This window comes from Sorex araneus, chromosome 4, assembly GCF_027595985.1.
Source record: "Sorex araneus isolate mSorAra2 chromosome 4, mSorAra2.pri, whole genome shotgun sequence".
Taxonomy (NCBI): Eukaryota; Metazoa; Chordata; class Mammalia; order Eulipotyphla; family Soricidae; genus Sorex; species Sorex araneus.
Genome location: NC_073305.1, coordinates 205,182,077 through 205,188,445, shown reverse-complemented (window position 1 = coordinate 205,188,445; position 6,369 = coordinate 205,182,077).

Below are 6,369 nucleotides of genomic sequence, written 5' to 3'. Positions count from 1 at the left end.
ATTACTCCTGGCAGTGCTTGGGGGACCATATGAGATGCCGGGGATTGAACCCGGGTAGGCCGTGTGCAAGGTTTGCCATATCCGCTGTATTATTGATCTGGCCCCAATGATTTTTTTTATTTTTTTATTTTATTTTATTTTATTTTTGCTTTTTGGGTCACACCCAGCGATGCTCAGGGGTCACCCCTGGCTTTGCACTCAGGAATTACTCCTGGCGGTGCTTGGGGGACCATATGGGATGCCGGGGATTGAACCCGGGTCGGCCGCGTGCAAGGCAAACGCCCTACCCGCTGTACTATCGGGCTCCAGGCCCGATTTTTTTTAACTGGGGGTTTTAGCTTAGAAACATTTTTGCTTCTTTTTTTTTGGGGGGGGGGTCACACCCTTCAATGCTCAGGTGTTACTCCTGGCTCTGCACTCAGGAATTACTCCTGGCAGTGCTCAGGGCACCATATGGGATTCTGGGAATCGAATCCGGGTTGGCCGCATGCAAGGCAAACGCCCTACCCGCTGTGCTATCGCTCCAGCCCCTAGCTTAGAAACTTTTATGGAGGAAATGAGGGCAAAGGCGCCAGATAATCAATATCACCAATTTACATACATAATCCAATTGCTCTTTTGCTAGGGCATGAAGATCTGATTGGCACGTAGCCAGATCAGTAGAAACAGCTGAGGGTGGGGATCTGTGTTCTATATAAACTCAGTCACTGCCACAGTATTGCTTCACACTTCAGGCGAGAAGATGAAGTGGGCCCCAGGTTTCTCCATGTAGATCTCACAACTCTGGCATCAGAATTTTGGACAGGTCAGTTGAAGGCAGTTGTTTCCTGCCTGACTTTGAGCCCAGCCAGGATCTTCCCTCTGAGCTCGGATCTCCTGTGTCCCTTCAGGGTCATCTGCTTACACTGCACATCTTTAGAAATGTGCTGTGTTGGGCCTGAGACGGTAGAAATGGAAGGCTGAGTCCAGGCTGCTTCAGCAAAAGCTGAGACAAAACTGGCCCTGCTCTTTAGATTCACAAACTCCATCCCGGGAGGTGCAATTTCATGGACACACTGGTCCTCCAGCTGAACATTCTGCGGCCCCCAGTGGATGGGGCCGAACAAAGTCCCCATTTGGTCAAAGCTCCAGCAGCTGCACCCACACCTCACCCTGCAGCCCTGCCAGTGGCCAAACTCCACGGCCTCGCTAAGAATCTCTGCAGAGACACCAAACCACAAAAGCCCAGGCACTCCGGTGTTGGTCCGAGAACACGGGGGTCCCCTTGGAGTGGGCACAGAAGACCCCTCCCCCAACCATACTGCAGCATTCTTTTCTTTTATGCCATCCACAAGAACCTGAAATTAGTTCTGCTGCAACAGGACCAGTAGCAGAAACTCATGGAAGGGTTCTTTCTAGAAACTTTTGTGGTCTTCAATGCTCAAGAGGAATGATATGTTTTCATCGACTTCTCTACAGATAAAAGTCTTGGGCTGGGGGCTGGAGCAATAGCACAGTGGGTAGGGCGTTTGCCTTGCACGTGGCTGACCTGGGTTCGATTCCCAGCATCCCATATGGTCCCTTGAGCACCGCCAGGAGTAATTTCTGAGTGCATGAGCCAGGAGTAACCCCTGTGCATCGCTGGGTGTGACCCCCCCAAAAAAAAAGTCTTAGGCTCCCGGGGTTGGTGCTGAGCTAGGAATAAACCCTATGCATTGCTGGGTGTGACAAAAACAAAAACAAAAAAACAGTCTTGGGATCCCTATCTAATAAGCGAATGGTTTGAAAGTCTGGTGAGTCTAAAGGGGAATCCCATATATCATTTTATTATTTTCTCCAACAGATTTGCTAAGTCTGTTTCTTCTCCATTTTCTCCATATCTTCTCCAATTCCTTCTGGAGAAAGAAGATTGAGATTTTGTCCTTTCTAGGACTCTCCAGGGCTGGAGAACACAGTACACAATTCCCCCTGTATCTTCACCTGTCATCTCCTTTGATTCTCTCTGCCTTTGATCTTTTTTTTTTTAATTCTATTTTACTTCAATAAATCTCAGCCTTTTTTCCACAAGAGTTATTTTCTAGAATATACATATAGGCTTAAGAAATTATGAAAATTATTCATAAAAGTCATCAAACCCATCAAAATGGAAGAGGAACTGAACACACTTCTTCAAAGAAGAAATACAGATGGCCAGCAGACATAAAATATGTTCATTGTCATTGATTTTAGGCAAATCAAAGTGACAATGAAGTATCACTTCACACCCATGGAAATGGTCTACATAGAAGTCTCAGAAACAATCAGTGCTGAAGGAGATGTGATTAAAAAGAATTCTCATTTACTTTTCCAAATTCAATACTGTGATTTTCAAAGCTATTATTACAGTTATTTCGGGAATTTGATGTTCCAACATCAATCCACCACCAGTGTGACCTTCCTCCTACCAATGTCCCCAGTTTCCCACCCTCCTCTCAACCCTCCCCCTTAAAGTAAAATAATTTATTTTATTGCTTATTGCAACATATATCTCACAATCTGCCTTTGATCTTAATGCTTCCTGCTTGCTTGTTTTTCTATCACTGATCCACAAAGTCCCTCTGTTTCCCTCAGCTGCTCCCCCTGCATGCACGTGTACCCACGAACTTACTCCAACTAAACCTTGGTCTTGATAGATCAAGTAAACAATTTTAAGTTCTGCATACCTTGCTGTCACTTTCTTCCATTGGCTTCCGAATCCCTCTTTGTTTCTGGACTCTTCTTTCAGTCTTTGTAATGTTCCTGATTTCTATTTCCTAAAGATGTTTATTTGGGCTGGAGCAATAGTGCAGCAGGTAGGGTACTTGCCTCACACGTGGTCAACTTGAGTTCAATCCCCAGCATCCCATGGTCGTCTGAGCCCCTCCAGAAACGAGCGCAGAACCAGGAGTGTGCACTGAGCACCTCTGGGTGTACCCCACCACCCCAAAATAAAACATTTTGATTCACTGATGGTGGGTTGCGGTGTTCACATACATAAGTTGTTGTGTGCAGGCAAGTTCTGGTGGTGGGGATTCCAAATGGCAGTGCTTAGCCAGACAGCACTCAAACTTTGGATTGGTCCCAGGGATCGAACTTGCAGCCTCACCCAGGCTCTCTACTAACTGAATTATCCTGGCCCCGACATTCCTTATTTATTTATTTTGGGCTTAAGACCACATCTGGCCTGCTCAAGGTTTATTCCTGGCTCTACCCTGGAGGTGTTTCCTGTGAGGCACCGGCCAGGCAGGTGCCTACCTGTTGCACGTGCTCTCCAGCCCCTACCTCCCTTATTTTTAAACTGAATTTCCCTGAAGTTCAGTCATCCAATCTTCTTTCTTCTTATCTCTCAATGATCATATCCTCTGGGTCCCGATTAGCAGTGCCTCAGGGGACAGGTAGCAACATCTAGAGACATTTTCCGGGTTGTTAGGGTAGAGCTGTGGGTGGGACTGAGGGGGATTGCGTGTGCTTCTGACGTGGGTGAAAGCTGGGAATATTCTAGTAGACGTGATCTCTCCCCAAATAGGAAGAGTGTGGAGATGAAGAAATCCTCCCTTACACCATTGTTTCTCAGCCAAGGGGGCTGATGAGGTGAAAATCACGTAAATGGGGGGCCACGGGGCCAGAGATAGCACAGGGGGTAGGCTTTTGCCTTGCACGCACCGGACCCAGGGTCGATTCCCAGCATCCCACACGGTACCCTGAGCACCGCCAGGAGTAATTCCTGAGTGTATGAGCCAGGAGTAACCCCTTGTGTCGCTGGGTGTGACCCCCCAAAAAAATGGGGGGGTCAGGACTTAAGGCTAGAGGGTCATCTGGTAGGACCTTGCTTCCTTCCTCCACCTGAAGGAGGCAAGGTTGGGAAGGGTAACAGTCGGGAAAGGCGTTTTGCTCAAGGCCTGTGCGTCCTGGTGGCTGCTCAACTGTTGCGTGCGGTCGCTGTTGAACTATGTATCACTGGGGCCTGGGATCCCCGGAGCCTCACACAGGGCAAGTGTGTGCCCTCCCACTGAGGTACCTCTGCAGCTCCCACAATTCCTTTTTCTTTTTCTTTTCTGGGTGTTGGGCCGCACCTGGTAGGCTTACTTCTAGTTCTGTTGTCAGGGCTCACTCCCTGGCAGTGCTCAGAGGACCCGAGTTCCACCGCCTGCAAGGCCAGCAGCTAACCAATTGTACTTTCTCTGAACTTAAATTACAAACTATTTTATTTATTAATTATTATTATTATTATTATTATTGCTTTTTGGATCACACCCAGCGATGCACAGGGGTTACTTCTGGCTCTACACTCAGGAATTACCCCTGGCAGTGCTCAGGGTACCATATGGGATGCTGGGAATCGAACCCAGGTCGGCCACGTGCAAGGGAAACGCCCTACCCGCTGTGCTATTGCTCCAGCCCCAATTACAAACTATTTTAAAAAGGAAAATAAATCGCCCAGGATGTCTGCCAAACTCACACAACTGCTTTGGCAGAAGGCTTTGTTTTTTTTTTTTTTGCAGGTCCCTCAGTAGGGGTCCACAGAGAGAATAATTAAATGTCAGCTTATCCAGAGCAAGTGATCCAAGAGAGAGAAAGAGAAATAACAAAGAGAATGTCTTATTATCACCTCCTATCCAAAGTCACTGTTACTTCTGTTTTCTTCCACCCTTTAGGCTCAAGGCTCCAGACCCAATTCATATTTGAGAGGAAGGAAGTTAGGTACGGTACCGACTGGGTGGGGCGGAGGGTCGAAGTAGAACCACCACAACCCCTCTTTCATATCTAGCCTATTTTATTTTAATTTTTTAATTGTGTTTGTTTGGGAGACACACCTAAGGGCGCTCAGGGGCTACTCAACTCAGTACTTGGGGGTCACTCTGGGTTGTGCTTCATGCAGCACTAAGGGCTGAATGTGGGCCCTGGGATGCTAAGTACACGCTCCAGGGCATTGTGCTATCATTCCACACACAGAGTGGATGGCTTATTATTTTTGTTTTTTTGGTTTTGGGCCACACCCAGCAGTTCTCAGGGCTTATTCCTGACTCTGTGCTCAGGGGTCACTCCTGGCAGAGCTCAGGGACCATTTGAGGTGCTGGGGATTAAACCCTGGTCAGTTGCATGCAAGACAAGCACTCTGCCCACTGTACTATCTCTCAGTTCCCGATAGCCCATTTTAATCACTTTTTTCCTTAGATACCATCTGAATCAGGGCTGGGAAGTAGTACAGGGGCTGACTTGCATAACACAGATCCAGACTGGATCCCTGGCACCACGTGCTTCCCTGACCACCCCTGGACTGCAACGCTGGGTGTGGCCCAAAGACCCAAAACAAAAACACCAAATTCATCTTTCAAGGAGTTGTTAAATCTTTCTAAAGCACCATTTTTGGTTTTTTTTTTCACCCCCTTCTAAAAAAAACCTTCACTGTAAAATGTGTGCTAAGAAAACAAAACCCCAATATGCTGTGACACGTATGGGAAGGTTAAGCATGTTCTAAAACTGAGAAGAGGGCTAGAGCAATAGTACAGTGTGTAGGGTTGTACATAGCCCACCCAGGTTCGATTCCCGATATCCCATATGGTCCCCCACGCACTGCCAGGAGTAATTCTTGAGTACAGAACCAGGTGTGACCCAAAAAGAAAAAAAAAAAGAAAAAAATGGTTTTAAGGTGCGAACTCGGTGCTGGAAAGATAGTACAGCAGAGAGGACACTTGCTTTCCACATACAGACCCGGGGTTGATCCCTAACACCACACTTGGTCCCCTGAGTACTGTCAGGAGTGATCCCTGAGCACAGAGCCTTAAAAATCACAAAGTGTTGGGACTGGAGCGATAGCACAGTGGGTAGGGCGTTTGCCTTGCACGCGGCCGACCCGGGTTCGAATCCCAGCATCCCATATGGTCCCCTGAGCACGGCCAGAGGTAATTCCTGAGTGCAGAGCCAGGAGTAACCCCTGTGCATTGCCGGGTGTGACCCAAAAAGCAAAAAAAAAAAAATCACAAAGTGTCTTCCCCCCAAAAATAATAAACTAGAGGCCCAGAGAGATAATTCATGAGCTAGGCATTTGTCTTTAACATGCTTGTGGCTGCCTCGACCCTGGTTTGAATCCCCGGCGCTTCGGTGCTCCCCTGAGCACAGCCAGGGGTCACTTCTGAGCACAAAACCAGAAATAGCTCCTGAGAACCACCAGGGGTGGCCCCTAACCCAGATAAATTATTATTATTATTATTTTTAATTTTATTGAATCACCGTGTGATAGTTACAAGCTTTCATGTTTGGGTTACAATCTCACAATGATGAAACACCCATCCCTCCACCAGTGCACATTCCCCACCACCAATATCCCAGGCATACCACCCCCTTTCCCACCCTCCCCCTGCCTCCATAGCA